Raw genomic sequence first — 16018 nt, 5'->3', positions numbered from 1 at the left:
ACAATTATGAATTATTCATTGTTCACTGTGACAATTAAAAAGCTGGTGCAATCACTAACAGAATTTCAAAAGGCGTTAAAATATCTCATTCACTTTACAATATACCCCCCTTTTTTTAACACCCATTCGATTATTCATCCCTGAAGAGGATAAAAAAAAAAGGAACTCGTACAGTCGAAAATGCATGCGAGTGGTTCGCGAATTTCTCTCGCGAGCGTAATTAGGAAACTTCGCGGTTTTGTTATTCAGATGAACCGTGAGTATCTAAAGGCCGTTGCGCAAGTTCTCCTTAAAAGGAAGTAGCGATTTAATAAATATTGATGGTGATCGTAAGCCATGGAATAATCGTCTAATTTATGTCCCGTCGTAAATAATGCCACACAGCTTGCCAACCTCCTAACCGGGTATTCCCCCTTGGTTGGAAAATTTATTAAATCGAAAAATGGTAACCGACACACCTAATTAGAAATTGCTCGTTTTCACAACGTCGGAATACGAAGGACGTGTCCCTCCCCCTCCCCCTCTCCCGTGTCATTGTTTTCATTGTTCGTGAGATTTTTGCATGAAAACGAGAAACAAAACTTGTAGTCCCTAGGGATCCAATTAGCAAACACTAGCGCCACCACTTCCATGGCGACGCGGGCACAAAGGCGGTGTCGTTTCCCCTGAAAAGTTCGCGTCGAAAACTTATTTATTAGGCGGGCTTTATTAACTTGGCGGATATTTAGATGCAAAGTAACTCGAAAATCCCGCAAGTAAGGCCGCCGACAAAAGTGCCCGTTCCGATTCGACCGAAACTTTCGACCGCTATAGGAACCTAATTTCCTTTAGTACGAAGTACGACCGCCAAGTTTCGTCGGATCGGCGACGAGATCTTATAGAATACGCGGCCCCCACTGTTTGCATACCGATGGGCAAATAACAAGTAAGTGGAACAGCAATCGTAAGAAGACCCGGAGAAACGAGTCGAGGAAGGGGGGGAAAAGTCTACCGCGAGTCCCTCTTTTATATTACGCGTTGTATTTTCACGAGGAAGCCATTTTCTATCTTGGCAACTTTTAACAGGAAAGTTGTCACCTCTACTTTTAAAGTCCGTCCGAAAGGCCGATCTCCCCTTTAAACGTTCGAGAAGAATCGTACAGTGATTCATTTAGGGAACTACATTTCTTTTTATTCCTTTGTGCGCCACGACGATTCAAATTTCCCGCGCAATACGTGTTTCAGAGACCGCGAAGTTTTCTAACCTCTCGCGAGCGAATGTGTAGCATGCATAACCTAGAAAAACGCCAATTCGTATCTTTTGTGCTTTCTAGCCTATCGATAAGATTCTAAGGAGTGATTGTGCAACGAGAAGGATTTTTAATATTCGTCGCCGAATGGTGGTACTTCTTTTTGCGAATATTATTCGTTGTAAAGTCTCTCGATACGTTTCCATTACGAGATTTTATACCGCTACGAGCTATAAATTATCATTAGTCCCAATTCGAAACAAAAACTGTACTTTCTAAACTATACACAAGCCTTTCGAAAATTGTTTCAGTCTCGAGGCTAGTCCCGCGCGGAATAAACAATAATGTATCCTACAAAAATGATAAAATCGATTGCAAACCGAAGTTCTATTTCCTCACGATCGAAGTTAAGACGACTTTGATTTCAAATTTATTTCCGTTCCTTGAAAGTGACGTATCGCGATCATTTAAATAAAATTTCAATCGTTGATCACGAAATAGCGTTGAAGAAACGCTGCCCCGGACGCAGAGCTTACCGCACAACGCGAGAACGATTACGAATCGTCGGTACAGGATCGATTGGCCGCTCAAGGGCACCGCGCGCGCTCCCCCCCACCACAGCGGTACGGTTGACGCGAGTGGCCTTGAGCGGCCAATTAAATTCCGTGCGCCTGGAACGCAGCAACCTGTGCAACAGCGGCGTTCGACGCGGCAGCGACTCGTACGAGATGAGAACGTCGCGTTTTGCGGCGCGCGGGGTTGCAAGTGACGCGTGCGGTGTTGCAAATGACGCGTGTGTACTGTTCCAAACTGCTGAAAATATTTACTCACCGGTGTCGTAGAGCGGACAGGGCATGTACGCGTACCGTTGCTCCGGATGGACGACGGACTTGTTCCTCTGCCCGCTGGTCATGGTCGCGAATTTGGTCACGTACTGCAGGAACTTGTCATAGAAGAGGAAGAAGGTCGTTCGGATTATCGTTAAGGCGACCTCGCTCGTTCGATCGTAACTCCCGATCCCCGATACTGACGAGGCAACCGGGACGATTATCCTGAGACTGTCGCGGACAACTGCATCCTGCAACACTCGGTCCCGCCGCGATGCATCGGACGACGAGTCTCCTCGCAAATTAACCAATTAAGGATGGCCGTGCTGTTTCCGTGCCAATTAGGCACCGGTGCCACCGGGACTCCTTGCTTCGCGTCCCCTGTGCGTGGACGTCTTCACTTAATTAGCACAGAAATAACCGGCTTCTTCTTCCCTTTGTGGAGAGTGGCTTTCCTTCCAACGGCGTTCCTCCGTCGCGAGATCACCTTATGTGCAAGACAACACACGTACATACACACGGACAGGGCACGTCGGAAAAGGCACTTTGCGTTTCCTTCTAACGGTTATTTTTAGACGGAGCGGTAGACCCGAGCGTTCAGCACGCGCCGTGTTGGGAAAAATTTTTCACGCGTTGACCGGATAACTTTTGTTGGCCGATGATCCGGATTATCGGGTTCGAAAGTATAGAGCAATTTTAGAGGAGCGGTTGTTCAAGTTGCGCGACGATTGACTTGAAAAGAGACAAGATTTGTAGAGTGCTATAAGCGGGGAAAAAGTTTCCAATCGTTATTTGGTAACACCCTGTGTATTAATAATTGTATTGGGTTGTTCGGAAAGTCATTTCGTTCTTTTTAGTGAAAATGAAACACGATGTTTTTTAGAGTGTATAAACATTTTATTAAATTTGATATATTCTCCATTTTGTAAAACGAAATGACTTTTCTAATATATATAAAAATCGGTGACAGTTCAAGAACTGGAGGGAAAAGAATGCTCGAACTGCCCTCTGGTGGTAAGTGGGCAGAAGTACCGCAGCACAACAAATGGTGATAACAGTTTCTTATCAGTGATACGGGAGTACCTATTCGTTGAAACGAGAATCGAGATAACTGAGCTTACATCAGTTCGGATAAGGAAGTCCAGGGTCTCGTCGTTACCTAACTGATCTCCTAACCTCGAAGAGCACCATGTGCTCAAGATGGCGGGAAACACGTGATCCGTTCACTTTGAACTTGACTCGAAGTGCATTCGTCATTGGTCCGGATGAGTTGAAATCCTCGCGCGAGATTGGACGAGAAGTTCGTTAATTCGATTCCATTGCTGGAACTTCCCAGGAGCACGGAGATTACCACCAGTCTCTAACGATCAAGTTTGTTAATTGATCACTGGCCTATTAGCACCGCCCAAGTTCCCTTTCCAGGTGTTCCAAACTTTCATCGAGTGTTCTCAACGGGGGTTCAATGAACGATGTATTCTAGGGAGAAAGAAAGATCAATCATGGTCCAAGGAAAACGTGATATCAAGATTTGGATTGGATAAAAATTCTTTTTCTTTTAAAGGAATGAAAAGTAACGACAAAAATCGAAATAATCGTATTTTTTCTGCAAGATATTAAATGTTGATTATTAGGTTATGAATACATCTGTACACTTAAAAATCAAGTACAATTATCTTTCGTTAAGTAAACGTCGTCCATTAACAAAGACGAGACCTTCTGTCCAGCCCAATTATATCCGACCTAAATACAGAAATTTTTTCCAAGTCTGATTTTTCTTTCTCCCTAGAATACATTGGAACACCTCATGAGAAAACGACACGCACGGTTTCGTGTGCAACAGCTAACGGGTGTTTCCGTTAAATCTCTCACGAACGATACGATATCGTGCCAATTATCGAAACTAAACCTTGGTTCTTCGTGTCCAGATGTGTAATGAGTCCCTCTTAAATAACGCGAGATAATCACCACCAGGGCGGGTGAGTCGCGTTTCGAGGCGGTAATAAAACTCGCATGGTCATTGAGGAAATCGCCGTATCGACACGGTTATCGGAAACGGAAGCAATAAGCGACCGTGCTAAATTGCCCGGTGCCGTTTTTGCGGCTCGCGATATACAGGGTGAGCGAAAAGTTCGTGACAAATTACGAACGCTCGTCGAATTGAAAGAAACTCGTGCGAGGAGAAAGGTATTCGTGTCAATTGCTTGTGTTAACTATAGAAACATCTTGAAGGTTAGGTTCTACGATCACAAAAATGAACGAAGCGTCACAATTAACAACAAGAGTCAAATTTATGTTATAACGCAGAGTGGAAAGTCTCCTCGTTCTCTGGAAGAAATTTAACTAATATCAAATAGTAAGAAAAAATATTCACCCTTTCTTTAAAGTCTTCTCCAAAGATTTTTAGGTTATATTTTTGCGCGGCAAATTGAAACACAACCACGTTGCACTTAATAAACACTATCTGTCGAATAAAAAAAATGACAGTTCCTTTTGTTCAGCCACATATTTTCAAATAAAATTATTCACCGTTTGCGTCAGTGGTTTTTCAGTTCGTTGTAAATTATTGTAAATTCTAACATGAATATTTAACGAATTCAATCGGTATCTTCCTTTTCCACGTATTGTAGTACTATAATACTACCGCATGGTTCGTACTGAATGCACACTTTGGAAGTTTGAATTTCTAGCGAAACTAAGTCGACGGTTCATAACTCTAAGCCTTAAGGGAGCGAACCAAATCCTCTGCTGCCGCAGTCTATAACACGTATGGAGACCGCCACTGAGAGGTTAATAGTGGTGCCGGGTAAGCATACTAATGGCGCGCGTTATGTTTATCATGGTGCTTACTTTAGAATGATGGATAACGCATTAGCTGGTGAGTATCGAATACGGTTGTACTCTGGCTAATAGACGAATGGAAGACTATAATTGAGAATAACTCCGCAACTATCAAGTCTCTCCTTATCCTTGGTTCTACGTCTATCAAACCTCTACTGCGTTTACTTTATGCGTCCGCAGTGGCGTAGCCACAAATTTCAAACTATGATAAAAGTGATAAAATTTAATCCATTTCGGAGGGAAAGATTTTCTCTTGTTTATTTCCATAAATTTTCTAACAGACACCCATAAATTAATACTGTAATTAAACAACAAATGAACGAATCTTCAGAGTTAGTAGATGTGCCCATGAGAAGATAACTCTAACCCAAACCTAACTCTAATTCTCTATAAGCTTCACAGGGATTGGATTTTATTGGGTTTCCAACTAGGCATATTCTGCGATAATTAACCTCTCGAATAGGACACTATTTTGTTATTTTGAAGTTAGCTACATCGATAAAATATAGTGAAAAATAGGTACACGTAGGACTGCTTGCATCGTCCTTGGTTGTTGGAGTTGTATTCGTGGATGAGAGGTGCATACAGTGGTCGTGTCGGAGAGGTTAAATTTTTACTATTTATTCCGACGAATACCACGAGCCTTTTAAGTTCTCACACAGCCTTTTCTCACACACCCTGTATATGTGACCGGTGCTCGATTCGAGTGGCTCTTCCAAGCAGTACCCTCGAGTCGATTCCGCGACTTTATCGACGTTGATCTCTGTTTCGTGAGTGCCACGCGAGATCGTTTGTCGTGATCTCGGCTCCATCGACTATACGAGGCGGTAGAAAAAAAGTGTCCAAACTGACTCCATAAACAGTGACACGGTAAGCTCAGACTCTGGTCGCCAACCCACCAAAGTAGCCGTCTTGGGAGTCGAGGTCACAGCTATTCTGCCATTGATGGACCAGCTAGCTTCGTGCCTTTCAGCCCAATTCTCATCTCTTCCTGAATCTCCTCAACTGTGCCACGTCTCTTTTGAAAGTCTTCGTTCTGGAGAAGGTGGAAAACTGGCGAATGCTCGAATCAGAAAAATAGGAAGAGTTTCCATCTGCTCTAGAGATGGACCGGAGAGGTAATCCTAGAGACTCTGTCAACGTTCAATCATCTTCGTATTAAATTTTTACGGATGACCCGATCAGCAGAACAATGAGGATTTCCATCATCCTTAGAGGGAAGACGCCCTTGAGAAGATTCAGGAAGAAGCTATTAGGTTTATAGACTTGGACTAAGAAGAGACTACAAGAGTTCTACACCAATACTAAGAAGACACTACTACGTTCTAGACCTAGACTAAAAAGACACTACTAAATCTGTAGACCTACAGTAGACTACAAGGACTCTACTAGGTGTACAGATTAGGTTAACAAAAGGCTACTAGGTTTGTAGATCTAGACCAGCAAGGCTTTACCAGGCTCATAGACCTGGATTAATAACAGACCACAAGATTCAAGATCCTAGCAGTTCCGCAATCGCTAGACCACTTTCTGCAAGTCCTCTGCCCTGCTATCTGCGATCCTCGTTCCTGAATCCCCATAACCCAAATCCCCCACGATCTTCGTCCTCGATCCAAACGATATAAAATAGTCACAAACGATCCAAAGAACAGTGTTTCCATCGTTCCCGGAACGAAGACAAACCCCAAAGTGGATAAACCCGGGCACAATCGAGGAGTTCCGGGTGAAAGACTTGCGCTGAGCAACACGAGAAAAGAGGACCCTCCTAAGACGTTCCTCCAACAATGGCGGAATCCTAGCCACCTGGACTCCCTAGAGAATCTTCGAAGTCTCGGGTTAGTCACTTTTTATGAACCCAATTCGAACATTCTTTCGATACCATACCACCCAGCGCGACGTTTCTGATCCCTAGACCCCTTTGGAATTAACGACACTCTTCGAATCGAGAGAACCATGTTAATTGGCTTGTTGTTGCGTGCGTACGGGTACAGGGTTCCCCTATAGACTTGGAAGAGTTTAACCCATTACCTCCGCACTCCTGGGGCACGCTTGGCTGAGCATTAATGGCGCATTCTACTTCGCGAGACGCGAGCCCGCGAACTGCACAATGGACTCGTCGGATCATTGTGGTGTGAACGGTGGATTTCAAGTGACGAACGACGCCGACGTCCTTTGTCTCGACGGCTCTCCTTTGTACGATATCTTTTCATCTATTTTTTTCCTCCTTCTCTTTCTTTTTTTTTTTTTATTTTTTTCTTCCTCCCCTTCTTCGTCTTCCTCTTCCTTCACTTCGTGACTCTTCGAGCAGCTTCTGAGATCGAAGAACCTAGCTGGTGATTAGCACCAAACCCGATCCAACGACAAACTCCGACTACCCTTTTTCTCGATTCAGTGACGTTTCGTCGCCGCGTAAATAACACCGTATAATGCCTCCGTGTTCCACGACTATGAAAATTTTACGGTCGGTGATAAATTATTACACCGAGCAATGAGAAACCATCGAGGTGGACACGCGTCGAGTTTTAACGCGCAATTTACGATATAATGAAACGAACGTTTTCCATTCGAAACTATAATGCAGAAGAGTATGGGGGGGGGGGTTAGTGGAGTGGAGGGGGAGGGGGAGGAGGAAGGTATGACGCAAACCGAGAGACGATTATTCCTCGTTGGTAAAGCGAACGGAAAACGTAGAATAAAGTTTATTCGTCGGGTTGTAAAATACGTTCGAACGATTCCTGGATAAGTGGAATAAAAATTTTATCGCGTTAATAAGATCGCGAGTTCTGGGTCCCAATTTGAAATGAAAACTCACCGATGTGGAAAGTAGTTAAGCAACGTAGAATATTTCTCTCGTTGTATATTTTATGTGAACGAACTCAGCGTAGAATTTTCTTTTTTTATTTATATTTTGCAACGACCTTGACGTAGAACAGCAGTGTAGAATTTTTGTCGTTGTGTACTTTGTATAAACAACCTCAGGGTAGAATTTTTGTCGTTGTGTACTTTGTATAAACAACCTCAGGGGAGAATTTTCGTCGTTGTGTATTTTATACGACAACTCGAGGTGGAACTTTTGTTGTATATTTTATATAAATAACCTCGACGTAAAATTGTTACCGTTGTATAGTTTATATAAACGACTTTAACGTAGAACCTCAAAATAGAATTTTTTTTGTATATAAATGACCTTGAACGATCTTCAAATACCAAAGTGTTCTAAATCAATAAACACGTATTGGAGTGGACTGCACGTTTACTAAAATAAAAATATACAGTTTTGTTGAGAAAAAAAAAACCAAGGTCACCTTGAAATTTCGACAACACGTGCATTTATAGAAAATTTGTGACTGTAAAATGTCCTCTCTGAAATGGGAGAAATTTTATTCAAGGTATGCTTTGAAACGAGCTGCAGTTTAGAAGATAACTTGAAACGAGTCACCCTGTATAAGCACACAGTTCTCCCGAAGCGAAGAAGTCTTTGTAACAAGTGCTCCGACATTTTGCAAAAATTAATTTTCTCGACAAAACAGGAGCTCGCGCGACGTAAAGGTACTCTTCGTTTTCTTGGTACATTTTTTCTTTTTTTTTTTTTTCTTTTCGAGATAATCGGTCTCGGTTCGTTCTGCGCTGTCTGTTACGAGACACCGTGTATACGACGTCGCGCAAGAGAAAAAAGACGACGAACCTCGAGCTCTTTCGCGAAATTAAATTAAGCCACCGTTGGAAACGAAAAGAATAAACGTTGAGACTTTACGTAGCGTTGAGAAGCCGGTCACCGATCGTGAGAATTTTAATATGATTAATACTCCGTGGAGAGCGGCCAGGACCGAAGAGTACGTGGTCATTGTTCGTGTTTCGCCATAGAAGTGCTTGTAATTGAATTCTTTTGTGGGGAGAACGAACCCACCCGCGAGATTTGATTTAATTTGGACGCGATCGCTCGATTAATTTCCCATTCGTGCGTACCTATAGTCTCATGGTACCTGTTTGCTTCGATATTTACGATACCATCGATAGCGAGACGCGTTCGAATCGTTGAGTGGAACGTAAAGTCGAGATAGTCTTGCAAACATTGAAAGTCAGGCAAGTTCGACGAGCTTTGAAAGTCTTACGAGTCTTGAAAGTCTTTAATTTTATACGATCGAGTCTTGAAAGTCTCTATGGTTATTGCAAGTGATTCAAATCTTGCAAGTCTTACGAGACTTGCAAGTATTTTACAAGTCTTGCAAGTCTTGAAAGTTTTCCAAGTATTAAAAGCCTTGCAAACACTAAATTTTACACATCTTGCGAGTATTAAAGTCTGTACAAGTATTAAAAGAACTTATTGCACTTGAAACATTTACACGTCTTACAAGTTTTACAAGTCTTGAAAGTCTGGAGAGTCCTACAAGTCTTTCAAATTTTACTAGTTGTCCATAGCTAGAAAGACTTCACTTACTTTTGAAACTTTCACACGTCTTGCTAGTTGACCAAGTCGTCCAAGTCGTACAAATCACACAAGTCATACAAGTCACACAAGTCGTACAAGTCTCGAAAGTCCCCCAAGTTCTCCAAATTTTACAAGTTGTCCAAAGCTAAAGAGACTTCACTTACTTTTGAAACTTCCACACGTCCTGTAAGTTGTCCAAGTCCTACAAGTCGTACAAGTCTAACAAGTCTTACAAGTCTTACAAGTCTTACAAGTCTCGAAAGTTCCACAAGTGAAACCTTATCTCGAGTCTAACGAATCGCGAAAGTTCTACGCGCCTTACGATCCTTTCGATCATCACCGATCTCTCCCCTCTCCAACCGAGTCTCTCAAGTCCCGATAGTCCTGGCTCGGTCTGTCGTTGTGTCGCACGCTCCACTGTCACCAGATCGAGAACAAACGACTCTCTTCTCCATCGAAATTCCACCGACCGAGCGGAAAACCGAGCGAGGACATTCGTATCCGCGAAGCGCGATAAATTCACCACACTCTAAGCTCCGCGGGACTTCTGTATTTCGGGGAGTCCCCCTGGAAACGTGGAATTCGTGCGTTCTCATCTCCGCGATGGAAAGCTCGTAAAAGTGGCATTACCCGCTAACGTCCCTTCGAGCCTAACCCCGTAAGCTGCTTACGGATTTCGAGACCTCGATTCGACGGTTTGCCAAAAGAGGAAAAAAAGAAAGAAAAAAAAAAAAACAAAGAAAAAAATATGAAATCACAGAAACCATTTGTGGAAGGAGCGCCTGAATAGACCATAGCGATTTGAATAGTGGCCGCGATTCGGGATTCGTGGCACGCGAGGACGATTTTCAATTTCCACGCACGCCTGGCGAGGACCACGTTCAACTGGAACACTAGGGGGACTCCCCGTTAACTCACGTGCCCGTTTTGCAACGTGTCTCCGGATGTGGGAGTGTCCTGCGAAGTGTCTTCCTCGCTAGGCCTCCTTCGCCACGAATAGGTGTCTTGTAACATTTTTTTAAGGGGAGGGGATCTCTGGAAGACTGAAAATACATTGCTTCGGAATAATTAAAGGATTGTTTTTAAAAAAGAAATATACAGTATTTTTGTATCTTGGTAGAGAGGAAGATAAGTGTACTAAATATTCATGTGTGTACTAAATATCGAATAGGTTAGGTTTGAAAAAAAGTAAGAAGAATATAAATTTGAAGTTCTCGATTTGTTAAGTGACATTATTGGGGTACTTTATCTTAGTACGGATTTTATCACAGTTCACGAAAATTTCGAACCGAAGATATCGAAAATGTATTGTTGAAAATATTTTACACCGTGGAGGGGGGTACTTTATGGTGTATATAATTTTTTGATACTTATTTGTCCTAGATAATATTTGTAAGAAACTTTATTCGATAACAATATACTAACGATACTAAACATTCGAATTTGTGGAATAAAAGTATATTGTAATTAAAGTAAAGAGAAAACAAACTCATAAATTAGAGGTTAGAATAGGTCCTGGGTAATTGATTCAATAATTGTGTATTGGATACCGTTAAGTTTTCATTTTTCCGTGAATATTTGAATAAAATACTACTTTTTTTTTATATGTACGAACAATTCAATAATTATTCCAAGCAATGTATTGTAAAGATTTTGGGACCACGAAGGAAGTTCGTAAGGTTGCACGAATGCAAACGTGGAATAGTATAAATTCCATAATTTTCCAACCTTCGTGCGTACTCTCCACGTTGATGAATGTTTAATAATTAAAAAATCTACGAAACAAGGAGATTCCATTTCCTTCGCTCTTTCCGGAATTTTTCAACGTTTCCCGCAATAAACTGTAACATTAAATTCCTCGAGAGCTTCGCGCGCAACAACATAACCTCTTCCTCGGTTCGGAGCACCCTCTTTCGTTGCCATTGTGAAATAATGTTCCTCCATTTCACGGAAGAAAAGTATAGATAATTGAAACGGAAGGAACGTGTCAGGGAATCGCAGACAAAATGACAAGGAAACTATTTGAAATTCCAAAACTCCCAAGTTTTCTTTTCTTTTAACCTACGTCTCTCTTTTTTTTTTGCTTTTTTTTCTTCTCTTCTTTTCAATTGTATCTCTTCTGAATTTTTTGCAGATTCCCTCTATCCATGAATATTCATTCCAAAAGACTCGAACAAAGCATCGAATTGTAACGTTTATACGTTTTCATTTATTGTACTCCGGTCAACCGTTTCCATGCTGGAATCCAACCCTTGAATAAGCATGCTGGAAATGTTTCCTTTTTCGTATCTCCTACTACTTTTGTTTTTATTTTCGAAAAACATTGTTGCGATGGAGTCCAAAGGAGCTACTTAACAAGATGGTTGCGACTTCTCCAGAACAGAGTGCATCACTTCGCTTATGTCAAGACACGACGTACACTGACGTTCAAAAACTTTGGAACACCGTTCGTTTCGAACACGGTTTACCATTTGATGTCAATTTTTAATTCCGACCTAATTCTTCGACTTACAATACAACATAACCTTAAAGAACAAAAATACGATTGTTTCAACAACTTATTGTAACACTCGAAATTTTCGCAGATTCGTAAACACGACGAAATATTGATCTTGATACTTAGCTCTTTCGGTTCATTGAGGTTATGAAAAAAATAATCATAATACAACATAACCTTAAAGAACAAGAATATGTTTGTTTTAATAATTTATTGTAACACTGGAAATTTTCGCAGAGTTGTAAACACGACGAAATATTGATCTTGATACTTAGTTCTTTCGGTTAGTTGAGGTTATGAAAAAAATAATCGATCGAAATGGAAGAATACAAAATTAAGTAAAAAAGTTCCAAAATTAATCGCAGTTGAAAAACATATCGAGTAATACGTCCTATGAATGGAAAATTTTTATTTTTAATCCATTTCTGTTTTTCAAAATATTAAATGGTGTAACGTTCCAGCGAAATTTATCTCAGAGACTTTTGAACGACAGTGTACCTTTCTCGTAATGACAATGCGTCTTGCAGTTCGTGTTACCCTCGAGAAACAATGATTTCAAGAGTAAAAATAAATCGAATACGTGAAATAAAATATTTTTACACGAGACTTCATCCTCGAACAAATGTAGGATATATCACTTTATTAAATGTGCATTTGAATGCCAGTTTGGATCGAGTGGAGTTTAATATAGTCCCATTGATTTAGTTCGTTTTGCGATTTAGGTCGTAAAATAATTCCTATAAGGCAGTTGTTCACAAAGCTTGACATTTGCGTGCATTAATTCAAGAACATTTCAAGACCTCCTCCATGTTGCCATATACAAATTTCCATCCGGTTGATCAAAGACGGACGAAGGTACGCCAATGTGTTCCGACCCTTGAGTCGTTCGAAAGCTCGTAGAATTTTTTCATTCGTTGGCAAAAGATGTTTACCGTCAAACTTTCATTATATTAAGAAAGAAACGATAGAAAGCAAGTTCATACTCCATCGATATTTACAAATACATTTACAATACAACGAGCAGTTTATTCTCAATTAAAACGTTCTCGATTTTATTTCGTCATCGATATAAATGTGAGAACGAAAAATTTATTTCGAGCCAATATTAATTAATGGAATGAAATGCAAAAGAGGGTCCTATATGAGATTAATATCGGTAAATATTTAAACAAATTGTCAATCCTCTTCATTTCTATCCGAATAAATAAAGTTTAATATCCGAGTGATTGTTCCATTATCCAAACAAATTATATGTCTTTATAAGTTCGGATAAGGGAGGTTTTACTGTGTATAGAAGATAATAATGTTATGCAAAAAGAACTTATGTTACACGCATAGTTGTCGTGGGATAATAACCATCGAATTGATCAAATCGAATCGAAAGGAAATTTTTGAATTTTAGGTTAGAATAATCTATTTTCAGTGTGCACCAAAAGGGACTTGAAATTTGAAGATCGAAAGGTGTCTAGACTAATAATTTATGCTAATTCAGTCTAACTTCTCTACCCTTCTTTACTTAAACACAACGAGCGTAATATTGTAACAAAAATCAGGACGATTTACGAAACGTATTTAAAAAGCAAAAAAAAAAAAAATATTCCAATGCTTGAAAAAATCAACCGATATTTCGAAACAGTTATAAAAGAACATTTACAAGTCACGAGATACATTTAAAAAAAAAAAGTCCATTCCAATGATCGAGTAAGTCAACCAACATTTCGAAACAATTACTTTCTACATTCGTTCCCGCTAAAATTCAAACAGTAAAAGCCCGGACAATAGTCGCGAAAAAGTATCCGAGAAGAAAAAGAAACATTGGGTCGTTCGGAAAGTCGTTTCAATTTTTGTCGGTGAAAATGAAACACGATTTTTCCAGAGCGTACAAACATTCAATCAAATTACGTATTCTCCATTTTGTAAAACGAAATGACTCTCCGAACGACCCAATAAATTCGACGATAGAAAAAGTTAACCTTGCGAGAGTCGCGCGGTGGGAAAGTGACCCCTCTGCGGAGAAATCGTCGACGAACCGTAAACCCTAACCGGGTATAAACATATCCGAATTCTCTGCTCCCCTCCCCTCGCTCGACGAACTACCTCCGTCGAATTTTTTTTTTATGAAAATCACTCGTGGTAAGAAACGTTGTTCGTGCGCCACGCTACCTGCCACCGTGTCGAACGTGAGCCGTGGTTCCGTGTCGGGAACCGGTCGTCCAATAAGAATTCGCCCACGGAGCCCTTTCCACCCTTCCACGGGGCGGCGAGCGTTGCGTCCTCCCTTCTACCTTTCTCGACGCGTCGCCACACAACACCACGTGGAGATAGGATTCTCCCCCCCTCGATCGCGCACGACCGCCGCCGCGGAGATCCGGTACCGGCTGGCTGGTGGCTGGCTGGGTCCCCTCCGTCCCCCGCGGAGTCCGTGATCCCCCTCTGGATCCACCGCACGGTTTCTCTTTCTCTCTCTCTCTCTCTCTCTCTGGATCCTCCTCGACGTGCGCGATCCTGCGGCGGTAAGCCGTGGTGCGGTTAGATATCGTCGCACGTCGCGCGCCGTAATTGAACTGGAGGCCGAAACAGAGGGGGTTAGGTACTCCCGACACACGCACCTGTCGTGCGCACGGGCCACGGGGCGAACTGCTCGGTGCACGGGCCGACGCTCGACTGGACCGCGTCGAGGTGAAACCGGAGAAAGCGAGAGAAACGGAAGGGCCAAGGGTGGGGGGAGGCAGGCGCGCGGCGAGAGAGCGGCGTGGGAAAAGGGTGAAACCGTGGAAAAGGTGGGAGGGGGGACCGGAGTACCCCGAGCGACGAAACGAGCGAGCGAGAGAGCGAGTAGGGCGGGGGGAGGGATACCGGCGTGGAAACGAGACGGAGGAAAACGGTGAAAGGAAGCAACGGAGAGGGAACGCGGGAACGCGACCGAGCCAGACGGAGAGAGGATGCTGCGGATGCGGAGCGCAGAGACCCTCGCTCTCTGTCTCCGTTCGGCATCGCCGCAGCGTGTCGCGGCGCATTTCACCATCCCCCTTTTCCGAGCCTCGAGCGACCCGCCACCCGCCGGTCGCCTGGTCCCTTCGCCCCTCTCACGCTACCACGAAACCCCCTACACTAACCCCCGGTTCCATGTCGCAATGTATCTGCAGTCGGAAGCGGAGACCCCGGTGCCTTCGAGACACCGCCGCGAAAGCCGGCTTGTGCCTCACGGTTTCTGCCTTTACTCCTCTCTCTCGCCCTTGCGTCACCCACCGCCCCCTCCCCTCCCTTCCCTACCGATAGACACCGGCGTTGATGCTTTTTCTCCCGATTTTTTTTACGCACGCCACGAGTCCCTTCGTTGCTCCTCCGTTGGGTTCTCGTTGAGGTTATTCTACGAGAAGGGGGCCGAACAGAGGGGACCGTTTCGAACTCGACGAACGTTTGGTAAAGAGTAGGAGGGTTTCGAAACACTGTTTTGCACGGGACAAACTTCGATGGAGATAATTGGTTTATAAGTACTGGAGAGGGTGTTATTGTTTTTCTCCCATTGGGGTAGAGGGTATCAATATCTCTCGGTGAACGCACTCGATGGGGTTAAGGATTAAGGTCCAGGGTGACTGTTTGCGATGGGGTCGAGCATATTGCGGACTGAACGAGGGTGAGGGTGATGGGGTTGTTTTGGAATAAATTTTCAACGTCGAGGTGACAGGATCGTAGTAATCGAGTGTCGTTGGTGATTATTTATGGGGTAAAGGGTATCTGGTGTGTGCAGAATCTTTCGAAATAAATTATTAGTAAAGTGATTTCGTTTTTCAAAATGGAGAATGTGTAATTTAATACAATGTTTATACGCTCTGAAAAAATCGTATCGAACGATTTTTATCAAAAAAAAAAATACGAAACGACTTTACGAACCACCCAATATTTTGTCTTTGATCGTTCATCGATTATTATTAAATTACGGAGACGAATTAATTGCAGTAATAAACGCGAGGCGATAAATACTTTGAGATTTCGATCGACCACCCATTGATAAACATCGGAATTTTTTCGTAATTATTTATGGGGTTGGACGTATCGCGGATCGAGTACATGATGGGCATATTTCAGAATAAATTCTTTCGTTGGACAGACGATAACGATCGCGTACGCCAAACCGAGTGTTATCGTCTATTATTTATGGCCCTGCTCCATTGTTCGTAACAGACACGTCTTCCCA

At 42.5% G+C, this 16018-nt stretch overlaps 1 protein-coding gene across 2 annotated transcripts in view; it reads right to left on the bottom strand.

Annotated features, from left to right (window-relative positions):
* Positions 1-2156: 2156 nt before the first annotated feature.
* Positions 2157-16018, bottom strand: part of LOC143146315 (monocarboxylate transporter 12) — a 59318-nt gene continuing 45456 nt past the window's right edge. Inside the window, exons 13-14 of one of the 2 annotated variants that reach the window (XR_012991895.1) lie at positions 3233-3532; positions 2157-2543 (exon numbers count right to left, since the gene is read on the bottom strand). The gene's annotated coding sequence lies outside the window, so the exon portion shown is untranslated. The remainder of the gene's footprint in view (positions 2544-3232; positions 3533-16018) is intronic. The other variant, XR_012991892.1, reaches the window with a different exon arrangement.

Source organism: Ptiloglossa arizonensis, chromosome 4, assembly GCF_051014685.1.
Source record: "Ptiloglossa arizonensis isolate GNS036 chromosome 4, iyPtiAriz1_principal, whole genome shotgun sequence".
NCBI classification, from domain to species: domain Eukaryota; kingdom Metazoa; phylum Arthropoda; class Insecta; order Hymenoptera; family Colletidae; genus Ptiloglossa; species Ptiloglossa arizonensis.
Note: the sequence above shows the minus strand (reverse complement) of the source record. Positions and strands in the feature narration are given on the sequence as shown.